The 21591-nt window shown below is 39.8% G+C and overlaps 1 protein-coding gene across 21 annotated transcripts in view; it reads left to right on the top strand.

Moving 5' to 3' along the window:
* LOC6533045 (protein alan shepard) overlaps positions 1–21591 on the top strand; it is a 125022-nt gene that overhangs the window by 84301 nt on the left and 19130 nt on the right. Inside the window, exon 1 of one of the 21 annotated variants that reach the window (XM_015194299.3) lies at positions 12020–12605. The exons of the other annotated variants lie outside the window; for them this stretch is intronic. The gene's annotated coding sequence lies outside the window, so the exon portion shown is untranslated. Of the gene's footprint in view, positions 1–12019; positions 12606–21591 lie in introns of those variants that run through there. 21 annotated transcript variants of the gene reach the window in all.

Genomic DNA, 21591 nt, shown 5'->3' with positions numbered 1-21591 from the left:
CAGACAGAGTTGCCAACTTCTGCGAAGGGTTCTCCTTGGGTCCTGCGGGTTTTTCGGTGGGGATAAAGTGAAGAAAGTGGGGGAAGTGGTTCGAGATGGAATGGAGCATGAGGACTTACTGCGGTTTGCTCTCTCAACTGAACACGATTTTTGAATTAATGCATAAAATGCAAGTTCTTCCGGCACTCCTTTCTCCCCAATTTCTTCTACTACTTCCGGTCTTGTCTTCTTCTGCTTCTTATCTTCTTCTTGCCGGCAGGACATCCTTTTTGTTTGTGTCTGTAACATTTTCAGTGTTTCAGGCCAAATTGAAGTTTAATGTCTGGTACTTTATTGTTTTTTTGAAGTGCGGTAAGTGGTTGAGGTTGTTTTGCAAAGCGAGTTCCTTACAATGGAAATCGTATTTTATTGTAGCACTTATAAATGTATTAAATTTTAAGTCAGTCAGCTTTTAGTCAGTGTTTAATTGAACTGTTGGTTTTAAAAGAAAAGTTCCTGAAAACTTAGCCTTCAGCTGCACATCTTCGTCATCTTGGAAATATCTTATCAAGCAGGTGTTGTTTTCCTTTTAATTCCGTCACATACATTTCAATTTTGATCAACTTCACTTGCAATTTCCTTAGTCTTTCCACCAACGACATTTTGCATTGGGGTGTGAAAATTTTCATATTTCTCAAGACGTTGTGTCTGCTTTTGATGCGTTTTAACCCGCTTCTGCTATATTTTTCATTCCACTTCAATTATCATTATAGTTCACAATCAGCTGCCAAACGCGTTTATACTTGAGGTCCCCCCTCACACCCCCCAATCATGCGTCTCGTTTTCAATTTTCTCAATTCCCCAATCGATGGCAGCTTTTCTCTCTTCCGCAGCCCGGGAAATTCAAAACAAGCTTGAACGCAGATGGAAAATAGTCGAGGAAACTCAAGAAACGTGAAATGAAGACATATTCAATTATGCCAGTTCCGGGGCTCCAAAAGGGGGTACAAAACCCGGCAATCTGGGGGCACGCTGGGTGGCTGGCCTGGGGGTTCTGAGGGGGAGTGCCAAGAGAATTGGCAGCGGAGCACAGAGCGCACTTCATCAAACGAAGTGTCAACAAAGTTAAACGAGAAACTGCAGCGACAACAGCAGCAACAATGGTAATACCCATGGCACACGCAATCCTTCCCGGAATTCTTCCCACCTGCAGGCCCCCAAAATCAGCTCCCTTCTGGTTTTCTGCTCCGGGTGTGCAACAAAACATAATTCCCAAACAAATATGAATGTCAAACGTGACTGAAATGCAAATGAAAAAGAAACAGAAAATAATCCAAAAAAAAAAAGTGTATAGACGAAGAACTGGTAGGTTTGGCTATAATAAATTCTATGCTCTTTAACTCGGAGTGCAAGCTTATACTATAATAGTTAAATATACTATAGTATAGATACAGTGAAGCATAAAAACAAATAAAAATAAGTATAGAAGTAAAGTTCTCTCTATAACGTTGTGATATTCGAGGTTTTCACAACCAAGTTACAAAAATTCTAGGATAAAGTGAGAAACAAACATGATTTCCTTTTCAAATTTTCTATTTCAAAAATCCCATTGTTTATTTCTGCAGTTCTTTCCACACTTTTTAGGCCCTGCATTGCATGCAACGTTGCGTTTTTTTTGTTCACCTGAAGAGTGACCAGCAACTCAGTAGCCTTTTGCACCTCACACCTTTTGCAGCATCTATTGTCGCAGTGATTTCATTTATGCAACCGCACAGAATTTGGGGATTGAAATCTCCGTTGTGTTGCACCTTTCAAGGGGTCTCAACACGTTGACCGTAAAAGTTTCCGAGTTGTTGGGCTTCATTAATATTCCATGACTTTTGCGTGGGATTCGTTTATTTTGCTATGCTCTTGTTTGCGTTTTGCTTGGCGCTCCTCTTCTTTTCCTAAGCTTTTAGCAAAAAGTTTTTGGGGCTTTCTGATCTGTTTTTTTGGCAGCTTGTGTGCGCCATGAATTGTTAATATTTATGTGTGACACTATCAATCATCAATCTCTGTCTATGAATTTCCAGGCTGCCGCTGCCAGTGGCACAGCCTATCCATCAATATTTGCATTTCTATCTGAGTGGAATAGAGAACTTCAACGAAGTTTACACGTTTCTTGCTCTTTTTTATTGTTTTTCATGCGAAATTGGACCAAGTTGTTCACCCCACTTCGAAAGGCCTTTGTTTGTGGTTTTTGTTTTGGGATTTTTGTGTTCAGAAGGTTTTGTAAGGGATTCTATCAGTTTTTTTTTGACAAATTGTTGGATTTTTTTTGCAAGGAGCTCGAGTTTTATAAATGAACTGAACACGATTTCTTGAAAGATGCCAATTACGTTAGAGCAAAGTCAAAACGATTGTTAGCACTAGATGGATGGATTGAATGTGATATGGAATAAATGGGTGTAGATAAAAGGGGGCAAACGATATTCATGTAAGGAAATATAATAAGCAATCTATCTAGATTGCTTTAACAGCAATATCACCATATGTGTTTTCAAACTTTAATGACAAAGAATGCCACTCACCTGTAAGTTTCACTGAAATCGCATTAAAAATAGCCAATAATTTGTTGACTAACAAGGGTAAGACTGTCAAAAGGCAGCGCTCAAAGTTCAATTCGATTTAAAAACTTAGTGTCACTTAGAGCTTACTTGATTTGGGTGTGTTGAAAAGTTTTAGAACTCTCGGGATTCGAGTGATAATAATGTCACAAGCCCTTTGATCCCTTTGTTTCCAACCAAATGTTATCACCAATCGGCTCACCCTTTACTTATTCTGCTCTCTCTCTCTTTCTCTTTTTTTGCAGGTAAGTTTCAAAAGAATTTTTATGAGGTAAACAAGAACAAAAAAAAAAACGCCAAGAAAGAGGTAAGTTGGGGGTTAAAAAACCCAGTTGGGGATAGGCCGCCGCCACTTGTTCCCTTTTGTCCTGCTGCAATTTGCTGTTTAATTATTCAACGAGGATTTGTATCCTTTAACTATGAGGGGACGCACTTCTACTCCCTCGCTTCCCTTTTGCAAAGCCAAAAGTTAAAGTCCCCCCCCCCCCCTGAAAAGGGGGGGCCTAAAGGGGGCAGACAAAGCTCAAATCACTTTGTTTGCCCTGCACTTAGGCCACGCTGCCACACGGCTATAATCGGCTCAAAGTTAACTAACACAAAAAAAAAAAAAAAGAGGAATAAAGCGAGACGAGAATGGGTGGAAAATGCTTCCGCTCAGTGTTTCCCACCCACTTGTCGCACATTTTAATTGGCAATTTGGTGGAGGCTGTCAGCAGGATACGATGGGAGGCGGTCTCGGCTGGCAGGATCAGTGGAAGGACTCCGAGAAGGAGCAGCAGCAGCAGGAGTAGCAGCTCCTGTGTAACACAATAAGCCGCGACATGTCCCAGAACCTCCAACCCACCGACATGTGAGCATAAACAAACAGTTTACGCCCCACCACCCAACAGTTTTCCATCCCAAAACCACCCACCACGCACGCTGGTATAGCGAAAATTGACACTTTTAACAAGTCGAAGGAAAAAAAAAAACAAAAAAACGTCGTCTGTCGAGAGTTTAACCCGAAAAAGGCAGCGAAAAAAAAATGGCAAGGAAATGGGGAGGAAAGCTCCAAAAAATGGCAGGACGAGAAATGGCGCGGGCGGAAAACAAGCAACCAAACCAGTCGGGAAGATGAAAGCCAAGTGACAGGCGGGGTAGCTGGAAAAGCGAAGAAAAGTGGGCGGAAGGCGCCTGATACTGTGTGATTCGTTAAGTGGCATTCCCGTTAGTCAAAAGGCCAAAGCCCGCGCTATAAAGCCCCCAACCCCCCACCATTTTAGCCACTCAACCATGTTTCCTCATGGACATGGCCAATTTACGCGTTGATAAACTTTTATTTTTTGCTCCTTGTCTACGCTTTTGTTGCTCTCTGAGGCTTGTTTAGAAATTAGAAAAGTTGGCATAACAGGCGGTACAACGAGTAATGTCAATAATTTTAAAAGACAGCCCACAAGCCAGCACTCTTTGTTTTTACTGGATTTGGGGTTAGGTTTAGATCTGAATTGGCAAACTTTTACTTCTGGCTATACCATAAATAAATACCTGTATATCGATGTAGACAATTATTTATAAGCTTGTGTTCTCGAAATGACTGCTGACATTCAAATAGATAGGTATCTTCTTATATAATTTAGGGTTTTTCATAGGATCTTAATGGAAGTGGTTATAATATGAATGTCAAAAGTGTTTGAGAATAGTTTATTAATAACTAGCACGAGTAAAAGGCTAAAGACTGACCTTAGCTTCAAAATATTTCTTCAGAAACTGTCTTTCAAGATATTTCTTTAGAAATTGTCTCATGTGGTCTTTCATTAATTGTGGTGAAATTCAAGCTGAGTAGAATGCAATTTTTTTGTAAATCGACCCGCCCACAAAATGCCATAGTGGAAATGTGTGGGAGAGGCACATGAAGTATGGCATTAGCGAAATCACGTGGGTAGCGAAGAAATACTCACAGTGGGGGTGGTGGTGTGGCTATGTGGCATTCGTGGTGCTATGTGTGGTTCATGTAGGGGATGACTAGTATCGGGTCTTTTGGTCACCCAACGGATGTTCATAAATCACTTTTTCCCTCTGCCGCTGCTGCTGCTGCTGCTGCTTGTGTTGCGCTTTTAATGTTTGCCAAGTGATCAAATTCAGATTTGCTGTCAACCGAAACTGGGCTCCATTACAAACCTGCCCGCCGCGCTTTTTACCACCCTTGTCCAATGACACCCACACCTCGCCTCAAGTTACACACACTGGCACAGCGGTGGCCCTACACACAGAAAAAAGCTAAGTCATTCAGAATCTTTAGAGTGGTTTAAAGAGTAGAAAACACTTTACTTTTAGAAGTATTTAAAAGATAACTTTTCAATAAGCAAACAAATCCGTGTATTATGCATTTAATAACAAGATGTTTTTCCTGTACTGTATAGTTCGCATGTGAAAAGAGGGTGTGGATATCGGTATATCGCTTTACATTGAATTACGCTTGACTGATGACTGCCATTTCGGGTCCTTTCTGACCTCTCTTTTCCTCCTTCAATCTACTGATGTCCTGGAGTCCTGGTGTCCAGTGGAAGTCATGTAACGATTGCCCCCGCCCCCGCTGCGCTTCACACGCTCAAGCCTTGGGGCACACTTAATGTTCATTAAATTTATGAAAATTTCAGCAATGATTTATGATTCTTTTGGGTGCAGTTGGCTCCCCGCTTTTCCGCTCTTTCTTTCTCTTTCTGTCTGGCTGGGAATCGTTTTAATGAGCGATTAATGAGTCGATGTGAGCTCGATTTAATGGCTTTTCCAGAGAATTTTTTTTACATTTTTCCCTGGGTGTCGTTTGAGTAGATAAAAGCGTTCCTTGATTGAATTAGTTAGAGCGGATTTTCATATCGTTTATGGAGAGATAGCTGCATTTTCATTGGTGCTGGCATTGAATATGTTCATTTCAGCGGATTTTAGGGATTGAAGTGATGAAATTAATTAAAAACTTTTCATAAAATACTATTGTAACGATTTTAGATTATGTTCATGCATTAAAACTGCAATTTCGAGCATAAATTATAAACGTTGTGTTCCAATATGCTGTAGCCCATTGTGTTGACTTCCGTCCATCAACTGTTCTCACTCCATTAGGATTCATCTGCAGTTGGGCACCCATTCCCCGAAAGATAACTCCCTTAACGGTGGGTTGAGCACGCACCAAATTAACCTGAACATTGAATGCTTTCGTTGGCACACCCATCCCAACCATTAAGATATCAATTTTATGCATGCCCACAGTTCGAGACTCGGACAAATCCTCGGCTCAGTTGCCCAATTTCGTTCATACATTGAAATTATATATTACCGATTACATACAATTTATGTGGGGTGGGGGGTTGGGGTCAGTTGCGCAGTAAGTGTGGGGTTTTTGGGGGTCGACTGTCTAATTTAGTCCGAGACATGACTTCAAATGTCAACCAATTGTTGGCCACCCCCCCGCCCCACGCATTCCGTCCAGCAGTTAATGTCCATTATGGATGGCTGTCCATTAATGCTCATGTTTTCATGGTTATGTTTGTCATTAAAATGGACAACACGCACACAGAGACACAAAACGCACACACGCATCCAACAGGATGTCACAAACACAAACGCAGCTGTTAGAAACAATACCCTCGTAATCGTGATGCAGTTAGTCAAAAGTCAGTGCGAAATGCACTTAAAGCTATCAGTTTGTTTGGCAGTTTCCAAAGGTTTAAAAATAACTTCTAAAAGGTATGCAGTTAAAGTCATTGGAGTTACTTATATTGCAGACTTTACGTCAGCTTTATAACTGCTTTTAAAATGCTGGTGATTTTTTTGACAGCTTTGCAAATTCATTGAATTTGAGAAAAGGTTAAGCGCTGCTTTTTTGTTCGTTATTTTAACCTTCCAGTGCAAATCCTCTGCCATCACTGCATAACTAAACTAATTTCCATCTCTTGTATAACCTTGAAATTGCTGGCCACACCGACCCAGCGGAAATCCCCAGATTTTCTCACAATTCAGTGGCTTCGAAACCCCCCTTTTGTGGAGGTTATGCCCCCACTACAACAGCTGCACTTAATGCAATTTCGCTTATTTCTTAGCAATTCAGGTATTTTATTCACATTTTGCACTTGGAACATCACTAGCCCCCCTCCGACATTTTGGGGCGTGGCAGCAAGGAGTTTTTAAGAGGGATTATGAAATGGAATTTGTGGATGGATGGATGGCTTGCTTTAAAACTGAGGAGTACGCCACTGTTCTCATTTTAGCTATGCCGAATATTCTGCTTTGCATATTTTGCCGTGACTTGCGAAGAGTTCCTACCCATTTTTTGTGCTCAAGAAATGTTCGCCTGGAGTCGGGATAATGAGATTATGATGGATACATTCTTGCTCGGCTCCGTCTTAAGGTGGCTTAGTGCTTTTGTGAGGGATGTGAGGTTGGTGGAAGAGGGCAGGGGCTTTTGAGAAAAGCCGGCTGGAAAAGCCCTACGGATTGCCTGCTTAATGGCCAAGTATTACCGCAGGATTGTCCTGGCAAATTCAAAGCTCACAAAGTCAGCGTCAAGGCTGAATTAAACTTTTTGTGATTTTGTGATTCCGCAAAACCCTTTTCTATTTTATCTTCTGAGTGTCGACGCCTACAATTTGCTTCGTAATTTCCCATTAATGGCGGTAAATCTGTTTACCCTTGGCGTGTTTATCTAAAGTTCGCTCTTATCACATATTTCCTAAAAATAACCCAAACGCAAACAGAAATCCATAATCGATAAGAGACGCCCACCAAAAACTAACTTGTTGCACATATTTATTTAGTAACATTTTCTATTTAATGAAAAATAATGAGAAATCATTAATTTTCAGCCAATTGGTAAGAACAATGAAATCTTTTGATCAAAAGTGACCGACTTAATATAAAGCCTGAAAATCGCCAGTTTTGGCTACATTTAGTTGTTTTTCGCATGAGAAAACTCGAAAGGAACCTAAAAATTATCTAAAAAATTCTGAGATCGATAGCAAGAAATATGGAATACTCGGAAAACGAAAAAATGGATAACAAATTGTGTGGAATTTGCGATACATTTTTTACTTACAATATCTTCGAATATTTGATTGATATTTATTCGATCTGCCCCACAGTGAGCGTGGAAAGCCCCCAATTGATGGGAAAAAAGAAGAATGTGTGCTGATAAATATGGCTTCGCAAATACGAGCTTGGTCATTAACGTTAAAGCTTTTATCGTGCACTTCCACCAGCCTACACACAGTCTCCCTTTTCCCATCCTTAATATGCCCCCTTCCACCCCCCTCTCCTACCATTCCGAACTCGAATTTTTTTTCGCACATATTTACTTATTTATTTCGATACACATTTATATTTATTTCCTGCTGCGATTATTTTTGCGCTGCTGCTGCTGCGTTGACAACAACAATTGCCAGCGATTGACAGGCGACATGCAATAAAAATGTTTGCCCAGCACAGAAGAGGTCACCTTAATAGGTCCAGTCACAAGGTTTAGTGTCGTATTTGGTCCTACAAATTTTCAACTTAGAATAATAACTAATCGTTTTGAGATCAGTTCAGGATTCAATTAAAAACCCAAACGGCCGACATAATGTTCCCGTATCTACATACTTACATATGTATGTATATCAAAAGAACTACAAATCTCTGAAATATCGATAATAGTTTATAGTTTTCACCATATGTTGAAGTGATATACCCATACATATATCTATCACTTATTCATTGATAGTGCTGCGGGTAATTATCTTAGAACATGCTTAAAGCGGCATTTGAATAGGAGATCCTTTTTAATCAACATATTGTTTCCATATACCAAAAGACGACTAATTTAGCTCCATTATTGCCAATAATTGCAACATGTTTATGAGCGTTATATGTACCATTATTTTTACCACCGTTATAAGCGTGTTTTAGTACGTGTTTGTGGGTGGTGAGTATTTTGTGGAACGAGTGGTGGTGATTTGGGTGGGTGGGGACTTTTTGGGGCTTAGTGTTTAGTCAGTTTTGGATGGTCAATCGGTCAGTCAGCGACAGAAGTGCCGCAAAGTGATGGTTGCGTTGATGCTGCTGACGTCTCTGCCGCTGCCGGCGTCGCTGCCGGCGCAGATGACGACGTCGGCAGCAGTTGCTGGCAAGAGAATAGGAAAAGAGGAAGGGAGGCAGCAAAGAAGAGGCCAAAAGTAGTTTGACTGATAAGAAAAACGAACGTGCATGATGAATAAACCATAAATGCGAGGAGGAAACAATAAGAATGGCTGGGAAAAAAGGCCAAATAATGAGCATTTAATTTCTTGACGACCTGCAAACGAATGTTAATGAAAATGGAATGAAACGAGGCAGAAGAAGTAAATGCACCCCATAAGAAATACACTCGGAATTATAAGTTTATTGGATAAAGTACTTTTAATTAAAATTTTAATCTGAAACTGGAAAAGCTCTGAAATCACAAAGAACTAACATTTTAGAACATTTTCATCTGTTCATCTGTTTCCATTACTTTGTTTTAACCATTTATTAATAACAGTGTATAATCAAGATGCGATAAAATAAGAGAATAGCAATGTCAATGGATATTGTAAGGGGAAGCGGAGATGGTAAACGGAGAATGGGAGATAAAGGATGGCAGTAAAAGTTGGACCCATGGAAAACTAGAAACGCACGAGAGCAACAGTCCAATAACAACAAAAAAAAAAACAAAAAAAAAACAACTTGGAGTCCAACTCGCATAACAGTTGAACAAACAGTAAATGCTATTAGAACAAGAAGAAGAAGAAAAACCAGCCGCACAGAAGATGCTGCCTGCGTCACTGGCTAGAGGGAGATAGAGATAGAGGGAGGATGCTTCTGCCGGCGTCGCTGCTATTACTGTAATCGCGACGCCGTTGATAATGTATTTAATATTAACAATTGCGGTCATCACAATAGTGCTGCAAACAAAGAACAGTAATGAAAAACATGTCAAAAACACACATGATATTTTTTCAGGATAACGTTAGTTATGACCAACTCGAATAATATTGGTTTTTAAAAGTTATGTAGATACTTTGAATAATTTACGTTGGGTGCCTCCCATGTTTGACACCTCGTGTCATGTAATCTGCCATTCTATTATTGTGCCCGCAGCTGTGCGTACCTATCCCATGCGAGTGTATTTTTTTTGCCGCATTCACACCCCGCTGTTTCTACGTTGACGTTGACGTCGACTGCGAGACGTAGAGCAACCAGCATGAAAATGCAGGAAGGGCAGAAGAGTAGGAGGGGAGATGCCGCAAGCCGATAAAAAGGCAGGCAAAGTCGCAATTTTCCTCAACACACACACCCATGCGTGAGTGTGTGGGTGCCTTTTCCATATGGGCGCATTTATACGCGTTCGTTTTCAATTGAAAATTCCCCCGCCTATCGCCCTCTCGCTCTTTAATATTGTTTCTCTCACTCTGTTTCGTTTGTCTTGCTATTATCATGGTTGGTTCCCTCATCTTCCGCGAGTCCCTCCGCCCCTCTGCTTCTCCCCTATTCCTGTTAACCCACATACACGATTTTCTTTTTTGCCAACGCGTTTTGCTTTTTATCAGCTGATATTCGCACTCCCCCATCCCCTTCTTAACGCGAATAAAATGTAAGCCATAAAATTGCTATTCTCCATTGAAATTGCTTTCTTTAACTCGTTTCTTTTGTTTCATTGGCATTTTTTGCACATCTTTATCGAAGACTTTTTGCATGATTTGATGCTTTGTTAGATGTTCATATCGTAAATTTGAATGAAAAGAAATAATATGACATTGATGATTCATGGATGAAGGTAAATTGGGTAATGGTTTATGCATTTGTAGAAATATGGTATTGGAATTTAGAACCAACCTTAGAATTCTATTATATTTTTTTCTCAATTTTTATTCATATTTACCTTATGGTTTTCATAGAACACGACAGATCCGGTCACTTGTAATTACCTCTATGGAAATTCCTACCCCGTGTTTTTTTCCAATTTATCAATTAAGTAATTGTCAATCAGCCAGTGGAAGCATTCTCAAAAAGTCAAAGATTCATTCGCTGTGAGTTATGGGCAATTCCAGTATGAACGACCCATCTACATTGTGTGTACATATAAACTGGTTTTTGTCTAAAACTTCGTGAGTTGAAAACAATGTTAAATTTTTCACTATTATAAAAAGTGGGTTAGCCAAAAGCTTAAGGCGAACAAGGGGATTCCTTCAACTCAACACTTATTTTTATTTGTCTTTTCAAATCACTCTAAAGTTGTGGCTCAATAATAAATTGTGAAAAATGAGTGATTCCAAGGCAGACAGGTGGTCATAATAAAATTTTTTTTTATGTTCTTCGTGGTGCGATGGTGCCAATTTAATAGTTTTTTCTCCACGGTTGATGATTTATTTTTACGAGCAAACAAACAAAATTCGGCCCAAAAGCCGCCAAAAAATGAGAGGGCGACAGAAATTGACGACCTGCCCATCAGCTGGTGACTTTTCAGTTGGGGGGTGTTGGAAAATTCGGGACCGGGCTAATAGAAGACAGTGGATGCCAGACAGCCGCAGTGCTCAATTTCTGTTCTCACGGTGCCAAAAAGCCAAAAGGAAAACCACTTGTTAAAAACTACTTATCTCTACAGTGGATGATCAGTAAAGTAGGCCATAAATACATGGCTTTTTTGGTTGATAAAGATGTCTTTTATTATCTCGTACATATTTCGATGTTGCTTGTGCATATCCAAATATTTTTTTAGAAAATGAGGTACTTTACCAAACACAGGTACTTTAGGTATTATCTATTTTCGGGCATTTAACTGTACCTCGCTATATTTTTTTGCCAACTAAGTAAATTACAGAAAAAAAAGCTAAGAAGGGGAGTACCAAAATTGGCAAACCAAGTGAGAGAGCGAAACGCGCCCGTCTAATGATGAATGAAGTAATAGTTTTGCCACAAGTTCGATTTCTGTTCCACTGTGCAAATTTTGTGTGTGTTTGTTCTGCTTCTTCTCGCATTTTTTTTGGGTGGTGGCGCTTTGCGACGCCGGCAGAGGCGCCGACAGAGGCAGCACTGACTCAGACGTTGACGTCAGTTCTTTCTCTCTCTCTCTGGCTCTGGCGTTTTGCCGTTTTGCACACACTCGATTTGGGGAAAAATACACCCCCGCCGCATACGAATTTTCTTTTTCCGGTGAACTAGGGGTGTGGGTGGAAAGAGAGAGTGAGAAAGAGTGTGGAGTTCCGCTTGCCGGCGCTTTTCTACAACTATTTGCCATTGCCGCTCTCTGCGCTCTTCCCGCATTCCGCCTCGTTCATTCATTCATTAGGCGCGCTCTCTCTTACGCTCTGTGCGCATGCCTTATGCGGCGCTGCCTCTGCCAGCGTCGCCGTCGACGCTGCGTTGTTTGAATTCCGCTTTCAGCTCGCTTCTCAATTTTTGCCTCGGTTAGTTCGCAGTTCGCAGTTCCCAGAGTTTGTCCATTTCTCCAGTAAAAAAGAGGCAGTACTCTCTCCTCCCACTTACTTCCTCCCGTCGTTTTGAGATCAGCTGCTCTCGCAACAAAAACAACTATAACTGTAGTTACCGTCTCTTTTGCATCGTTCGTTTTACGTGTGTGTCGCCAAGTGATTGTGTGTGTGCGTAAGCTTAAAGCTGACGAACAAAACGAAACAAAAATAAAAAATAATATTATAATTTATAGCAAAATTGTTAAATTATAACCAGAAAGAGAGCGGCACGTACGTGTGTGATTGTGTGCGTGTGCTTCAAAAATATATAAAAATAGCAATAGAAAGTTATTAAAGCGTTGGCAAAAAAAGTCCAACGAACAGCGAGAGGAAGCGGAGAACGAAATAGTTAAAGCCAACGTCGCTGTCGACGTCGCACTTGAAAACGTCGCAAAAGTTTGTAAACACACCAGTGTGTGTGCGTGTGTGTTTTTGCCGGTGTGCCAGTGTGCGTGTTCCTAGAAAAGAGTAAAGAAGCAGAAGCCGAAGAAAAGGAAGAAGCAGCTAAAGAAGCCGACAGCAAAAAGTAAATAAAATCAAACTGCCCCTGGCAAATTAATATTAAATTAGACACATACTCAACTTAATAACAAAAGAGAAGACAGAAATATAAAGCGCCCACACACACAGACGAAATTTGCGTTAAAGTTCAATGTCTGTTTGTTTGTTCGAACATTTCAAAATTAAAACACAATTTTTTTCGGTTTCCTCTCTCATTTCTTTTTCTCTCTTTGTTGCGTGTATAATTAAATAAGCTTTTTGCGTGTGTGTCAAGATTTTTGTAGAATTTATTCGCCAACGATTAAAGGTTAGCCGCTTTTAGACTATTTTTTTGTTTGCTCAAAAATCCATAAAAAAAACACCAAATGAAGTGACAAATGCCAAACGTCAAGATAAAGTTCATTCAGCGAAATGGAAAAAGAGAGGCAGAAAACTCAAAAGTCAGCTGATTTCCATTTCCCTTTGGGAATTATTCGTCTACATTTCTGTTTGTTTTTGTTTAGTTTTCATTGTGACGTATGTAATAACTGAGAAAAAAAAAATGGTTTGCAACGGAAATTGCATTTCTCACTTATTTGTTATTACTGGGCAATAATCTACTCTGTTGATCTGTAATGTCCAAAAATTAATTGGATTTTAAATTTTATTTTTGTCAAAATATATTATGGCTGAGAAATGCAATATTTGAAGTCATACTACAAAACAAATTTTTTTTTATTGAAAAACATATGACATTTTACAACAGTTTTTTCTTGATTCTCTCTGCAACTAGTTAGCGCTTATCATATAAAGTAGCGCTGCTTTTGAATTAGTCAGCCCTCGACTCATTTGATTCATTGCTGTGAGTATCTGTTTGTTTGAGTGTGAGCTGGTAGTGCCATGCACGATTGTATACGCTACAATCGCTCCACACACTTCATTCCTGCACAGAAAAAAATAAGGGGAATACAGGCTCGTAAACTGACAATTAGTTAAAAGCTCTTCAAGCTCTTTAAAATACTAAAAAAGTCCTCAGAAATATAATTTACTTTGCATATATTTATAAGCAGAAGCAGCGTTCATCCGAATTTTTTACAATTTCTTCAATTATTTAAACTCCAACCAGCATTTTTCCAGTGTAATTTTGTCCCATTCAAGGAACACATTCCGATATGAAAGCGACGAGGCAACGACTGATTAAGTCTGCCTCCTCCCTTATGCCACCAACATGCAGCCGCCCCTTTTTGCCACGCCTTAAGGTCGAAGCGCCGGTTGAGCTTGTGAAGTCCAAGGTTAAGCCTTTATTTGGGCTGATTGCAATAGTGGTGGTGTTTGGTTGTGCGATAAAGAGGGCAACTTTATTTTTTGGCATTTTTTGGTGGCACCCCTTCTCGCTGGCTCCGCTTTGTCCTTTGTGTCGCCGAAAAGGAAGAGGAGAATAAAGAAGGCAATGTGAGACATGAAAACAACCCTTGAAAATGGGCAACAATGAAATTTCTTAACAGCTTCAAGGAACTTTCTCTGCGAACAAGTTGCAGTCATTGCACCCTCCTGCTATTTCTTATTCCTTCCTTCTCCTCCTTCTCCTCGTCTCTATATATCCTTTTCCTCTCTTCTCACCGCCCACGCCCCAGAAACAGGGCGAGCAGACAACATCGTTAACCTGGCCCAGGGCCTTAGGGGATTATTTCGCCACCCACTCCGCCACACAGCACCCCCAAAAACCTCACTTTGTTCTTTGTTTTATTTCAGTAACAAAGTAAAAGTTGTAAAAAAAAATAAGCAGAGAAGCAAATAAGAGGGAATAAAAGAGGCAAAGATGCTGAACGTGAGCGGAGAATTGTGAACTCTCACCTCGGCACATGTCCTTAAACAGCTGAAGCATCCTCTCCGGCGACCCCACCGCCCAGCCACCCGCTTAGACATACACAGAAAGAAATTCAAAGGTGGAATATTAAGAACGGAATTTAAATAGCAATGCTCTATGTATAAAAAGAATGCTCTGCTTATGACTTAACAAAATCTATTATAAAGATAACTAAAAAAATTTTTTTGGGATAACTCAATAATTTTTCTCAGTGCCACTTTGCAACTGGCTCATCTTCATCTTTTAAGAATTTTCGGGGCTTTCCTTCGCTTTCGCCTGGCTCATCTGTTTTATGTCTTTTCGGCCGCAGCATTTTTTATGGTTTGTTGGCAATTTCAGGATTTACATATTTCCCTCCCTCCCTGCCTCCCCTCCGCCCGCCCCCTCCGCCCATTTGTATTCGCTTTGCTTTGCACTTATCGCGCGGTGTTAACTTCCTGGCTCAAAGGAAAAAAGGAGCAGAATCGGACAGAACAATTTGTTAGTCAAGTTGCTACTTTTTCCACGTTTTACTTCGCGGGGGTTGCTAAGCGTATTTTTTCTTTTTTTTTTGGCTGTCTTGTGTGTTGGAGCGTTGGTGCGAACTTTGTACGTGCTCAAAAATGCAAATCCAACGAAATAAAACGCAACAATAATAACAGAATAAAGCAAAAAGAAATGTAAATAAAAATACACGGTTGAAAAGCGTAAAAAATGAACAAATAATGTGTACAAAACGCATGAAATATATAAAAATAAACAAAGACCAACAAGCTTGGGTCATAACAATAAAATGTATACACATATATCGAACAATAAGAAAATGGAAAAATTTTGCCATTTTATCTCATTCAATTGATAGCATATATTTATGGAAGATTTTCTATGGCCACTGACCACTTAGATTATTCTGAACTCTCCCCATCATGGAAACACAATAGTTTACGTTAAAATGAAAATCCATTTAGATAAAATATCAAATTTAAGTTTTTCTTGCGTCACGAAAGGCTCTCTGCTTTTTTCCATCACGGAAAGTCTCGAATGACCATCGAGTTTAAAGTTTCCTTTTCATTGGAAAGTCACTTGACATTTGCTGCGATAAAACTGAAATTGTGTTTTTTCCCCTTTTAAAAAATATGTATTTCTCAATGCAAACGGAAACCATTTTATTAATCTAATAAACTTCAAACGAATGAAGGTGGATTCCTGGAATTTACAAAGAATTATATATTTGAAGTGGAGGAAAGTGGGCGGCAGGGGTGGCTTAAATAGCCCCCCGGCACATTTTCCTCCCCCGATAACAATATCGAGTTTAGTCAGCCCCCGGCGATAACACAAGTTCTCCACCAACAGAAATGGAGTAAAAAAAGAGAATTGTTCCTTATCAGTTTGTGGAAAAAAGTACAGAAAACATTATGTCAACTGTTTGACAAAACAAGAGCGATAGATACTATATATATATATAACGTATGTATATGGCCGATCAAGTGACGTGACTGCTAAGGCAACTTTTTTGTAAAAAAGTGAGTCAACGTCGAGGAATGAGTAGGGCGTTTATAATCAGATTGTGGTTTGGAGAACGAACGACTTTTACCTTTGGGTTTAAAGATTGCTACTATTATGATAGTTTCTTGCAAACATTTAAAGATAAATTAAATGTGCTAGTTTTTCAATGTCAGTCATTTTATGGTGCCATGAAATTGTAGTTAAGTCACAAATTATTAACAAAAATATAATATTTCTAGTCCGGGTTCTTCCCCTCTTAATGATGATACATATCTAAATAAAGTCAGCCTTCAAATATCTCAAGTTACCTTTGAAATGATACTTATTTCTATATCTGCAGATAACGCTGTCCTTTTTCTGCCATTATACCTTTCTCTTTCCGGATTTCCTCTTCTTCCTTCCGCCGCATTTTACAGCTTCTTTCAAAGATGATTGAATTTTAGTGGTTTGCTTTTGTCTTGGCCACAAAAGTGTTGTCAGGTGCTTTTTATGGTTTTTGTTTTCCTGCCTTTTCTCTTTTAAAGGTCAATTCGCTAGCGGTTTTTTCTTCTTTTTTGTGTTTTGTGTGTGTTTCGATTTTACTTTGCTTGCTTTTATAAATGAGTCATTTTCAATTCACACAAAAAGACAAACACACGCAGCCAGTGGCTTCAGTTTGCCGTAGTTGTTAAAGTTCGTTTATTTCGCCGCTTTTGCTGGCCAGTGTAATTAACGTAGGCGTTTTGTTTGCACTGGGGACACATTTGTCTCGCTCTGAAACTCGCCCTTTCTCTGTTACTCGCCGGCACATGTGGCGTATGAGTGATAAAACATTTTGTGTACTTTCCTCCATTAATCGCTGGCCAAAACAGCAACGACAACAACATGACAAGAACAACAACCACAGTTGCAACCTGTGCTCTGGTTTTCCAGTTTTCTGGCTTTCTGTGTTGATTTTGTAGAGTGGCCAGGTGGATGTTTGAATTGGTCGGGAAAAATGGTTGAGCTTAAAACGTTGATGATAATGGAAATGAAGTCATTTCACAGCTGAGAAAATCTTAATGGATTGTGTATGTGTGTTTATCACAGTTGTTCAAGTTCAAGTTTTCATGGAAATTTAAGTGTATTTCAATTCGGATAATATTTGTTTTAAGTAGAAAATTTACAAAAAACTTACTTTAATTTATTCAAAGCAATAAAAACCCTGCCCAAATGAAGGTTTACTACTTTCGGGAAAAATCTAGTTTTCGTATGCTAAAAAATGTGTAAAGCCTATTGAAGTAAAGCCTACTCCATTTTCCTCGCTTCAGTGCCTTGCTATCCTTTTTGCTCATTATCCTTTGTACAACCCCTTTCTGGCCACTCCCCCCTTTTGATTTTCTCAGCCCCCATTGAACAGTTCAATTAGGTTGAAAATCTGTTGGAGGGGGCTTTTCACCTCAGTAAATGTTGTTGTCCCTCCTAATTTGCACTAAATGGAGAAACAAAGCCTGTCACTTCAGAACCCCCTTTACTATCCTCTTGGTACCACACTATATTTTCCTCATTTCGACGACCCCCCTAAAAACGTTAGTAGCCTGACCAAAAAACCACTTAGCGAAAGAGAGGGGGATAGTTGGGGCGAAAGAGACGGACGCAGAGCGACAGCCAGCAGAATTTTAGGTTTTGTGCTTGACTTGACTTGCTTTCAGCTAAGTTTTCCTTTTTGTAGCCATATATGGAAAAGCTATATGCTGGGCTGAGGGTTCTTAAGGAGGGGGGACACTTCTGCACTTCCTGTCTGTCACAGAAAGAGACAAACGGTGGAGAGCAGAAAGAGACGGGGAGACTTACTTAAGGGGGAGATGTCAAGAAACCGCTTTGCTTTCTTTTTTGTCAGCTTGCAAATTAAATTTAAATACCCGCATAGAGAAAGAGAAGTCTCGGAGAATGTGTGCGAGTGAGATGGCCATGGGTTTTTAAGAGGCCACTGTAACTTTTTGCAGCACAAAACGTGTTGTCTTTGTCACTTTTCGGGCTGCCATTGTCCGTGTTTATATGGCCGTGTGTCTGATTGACACGTTCGTGTAAGTGTGTGCGTGAGTGTCTGCATGTGTGTTTGTTGGAGGGCTTTACCTCCCAATAACCCCCGAGCATCATCACCCTCATCCATCTTTTAGAACAGACTCGTGCGCTCGTGTTTGAGTTAAGTGTTACTTCCGCTACACACGCATTCGTCGAGACTTGATTCATTCATTATTTATGGGAAGAGAGGTGTAACATGGAATGGGGAAAAACAGTAGGTATTCTTCTCTACATAGGAAAAAAAATCACTGATCTTAACTAATCTTGGTAGAATGTTAGACTACCAAATCTCTCTTTTCCTTGTCTTAATATATCAACTATCTAATCAGAACTTGTTATATATTCTTCTTATTAAATAATAAAAAGCTTTTCAAAATATTTTAATGTTCTTCCGTATCTTGAACTCTGAATAACTGGAATTTTTTATGAGTCTGGTGTCAGGTTTGGATTATGCAGTCCGTGGCATTTTTCTCTGTGCAGTTAAAACTGTTAAAGAGCGAGAGGCAAAAGTGAACCGCATTTTTGTTGCTATTTTTCATTGTATCGCCTTGGGCTTAATTCAATTTAAATGCAGCATATTTGTGTTTAATTGGCAGACACCGCAAAAGGGGTAAATGCGGAATCACCCATATACATACTTATATGCTATCCGTACTTCCCGCTCTGGGTGTCCGAAACCCACTTGACCATTCTTTAACTGCGGCTTCCGATCACGTTCAACAGCTTTATTTGATTTATTATTTGCAATCGCTTTTGCTGGCCACATTCCCTTATCCCCATCCCCATCCCCATCCTCCTGACCCCTGCTTTATTCTTTTTGGAACCCACTCACACTCGGAGTTTTCTGCACGTTGTCACATAAATTATTTTTTACCCAAGTGCAAAATTACGTTTCCGTCTCGCTCTCTGTGATTAGTGGCCATTGCTAATGTGGCAACGTTGTTAAATATCACGCGCCATATATCATGTAATTGCAAACCAACATATGTAAATATATCGCGTATAATACTAAGCTTGTAAGGAACTATTCAAACTTAAATCCAAACTTAAACTATAATCTGGAAAGTGGGATATCCTTGACCAAATAGCGTTTTTTTACATGACTTAAGTGCTATTTACCATCTTATCCCATCCCAAAAGTTTTAACAGTACTCACTTTAATCAGCCGTATACTTTGAATTGAATTAGCATTTGATTGACATGCCCAACTAATTTGATCGCATTATGCCGCTTGTAGACCACCTGGCATTAGCTGCCCATTTTCCATTCTGCAGGCTTCAATCTTCATTGAGACTGCCATTTTGCTTTTGCCCAGATGCCAATCAAGCTTTAACCTTTCTGCAGAAATGAGTTTGGTATACAAAATTGACAGGAGCAATTATGAGAGAGAGCCCCCGACCTCCCCTCCCCCTGTCCAATCAGTTGGTATTACCTTTGGAAATACCTGTGATGTGCATACCGCCCGTATGCCTCCACTTTTCAACTCAGTGGGCCTATGGATAACTAACTTTACAAGTTTTTGTCGCATCGGCAACATGCAAATGCCAAATGCACTTGGCAGCCAGACTTGATGAACTTTGGCCTTAGATTAGCAATTTGCAGCTTCATCATTGATGGGGGATGAGTACAGGAAATACTTTTTATGCTCCCCTCCACCCCCACTTAATTTTTGCAAAAGCTTTGTGGGGGGGGGGGGGGGAATTGGAGAAGAAGTGGCTGCATTAGCTGTAGAATTCATCAGCAGCTTCCATTAATATTCCATTTCCTGCTAAAAGCTTCAATTAAAATCTTATTTACTTGCTGCTGTCCATTCCACCTACACAAGAAGCACAACAACAAGAACTCCAGCTCAATCATACACTCAATTAATGTTAAAATGTATTATGCCAACAGACAATCGCTTGGGAGACCTGGAGAGACCTTCGGCCCCAAGGAACAGACGGGCGGGTCTCGTAACCCCACCATAACCCCCTTCACTTTCCCTACCAATCTGTCTGGCCAAGTTCTATGTACTATAAACACACATATATTTATATATACCTGTTTGTTGCCCCTTGTTGGACTAATCGCGCTAAAATGCTTTTACTGTTCCATTTCGGCGATAAATTTATTGTGCTTGTCCTGTCCCTCTCCAACCTGTCATGCCCTCTCTTTCCTTTGAACAGGTCGTCTCTCTTTCACCTTTCGTATCGATAAATGTTTATCAGAATGGCGTGTTATCTTTGTCAGTGAGCTGAAGCAATGGCAATCACTGCGAATAGTTGAGAAACAACTGGTTCTGTCTGATTATGAATATTAAAACAGCGCTTTTGATGACGCATTTTCCATTTCGGTTTTAGCTCGCAATCGATATGGCCATTCTTATCGTCTGGTGTTCATTTGGTCAATGGGTTATGATTTAATGGCCCTAATCACGCATGTGATAGAAATGGAAAGTCGTCTAAATGGAAATACCCTGAGAACATTGGAACTCGAATTGATATTAGATTATAAAGGTTTCACCTCAAGAATGACTTTATCTTCTATTTTGATAAAACTTATATGTTACCTTATGTTTAAAGTTTTACCTTTTAGTTTTCAAGTGGTTGCAGATCAAGAATAATGGTTATTCATACGCTGCTTTTCTGTTTTTATTTTTCTGCTTTGAAATTCTTTCATGTGAGAAACGCATTTTCCCATCTTTGGGTTCTTGACTCATCTCTGCTGGTTTCTTTTTTTCTCTAAATGCCAAGATGCATTGTCCGTTTTGCTCCCCAGCTTCTTGGACTGGCCTGTCCACTCAATTGAGTTATCTGCTTTAATTCAATAAATTTATTGCATTTTATTGTGCGACTGTCGCCAAGTGGCTGCTGCTGAGTTGAAAGTCTGGGTCCCATCGTCTGCTCTTCATATACATAAATATTCCGCATATTTGCGTAGGCCCCTGCACTGCCTGCCTGCCACCCACTCGATGGCTCCAACCGACTACTGCATGCATGTACTATACGTACTACATATGTGTATGGTTATGGTATCTGTAGCTCAAGCTATTCGAGAGTATCTGGCGTTGACATGAAATTTAAACTGCGACCCATTGTCGGGTTACACACACATTTTCCATCGGCCGGCCCATTTCAATATCAAAACTCAGACATGACTTTTGCTATCTGCCAGATACTTTTTCCGTCTGTTTTTTTCTCTCTCTCTCTGTGTTTGTTTGTGTGTGTGCAACAAAATGTTTGTGGTTAACTTGGATAGTGGAAATGATGGGGTACAATCGGGGGAACGGACGTAGGGTAGCATTTCCAGTGTACACAAGCGTAGTCAACATTTGTGGCTTTTATTATTATTGTGATGATGATTTTTAAAAGGGGCGTATGTACCTACAACTTTATTGGCTGATATAGTAATGATTGAAAAATATTTGAATTGGCTATAGATTTATAAAAACATACAAGAGGATTACAATCTAAAAATGATTTGTAATAACAAAAGCAAGATACATCTCCTACAACTGCTTATAAAATGTATCTTTCAGTTCCATCGCCTCTTCTCTTTCCTTCAAGTAAAGCACGTGCTCATTGCGACTTCCAATTTAAGATAATACCGCACCAAAAGGGAAAAAGACGTAGAAAACCTGCTCAACCTTTTCCGAATC

This window comes from Drosophila yakuba, chromosome 3L (assembly GCF_016746365.2).
Source record: "Drosophila yakuba strain Tai18E2 chromosome 3L, Prin_Dyak_Tai18E2_2.1, whole genome shotgun sequence".
Lineage (NCBI taxonomy): Eukaryota > Metazoa > Arthropoda > Insecta > Diptera > Drosophilidae > Drosophila > Drosophila yakuba.
Note: the sequence above shows the minus strand (reverse complement) of the source record. Positions and strands in the feature narration are given on the sequence as shown.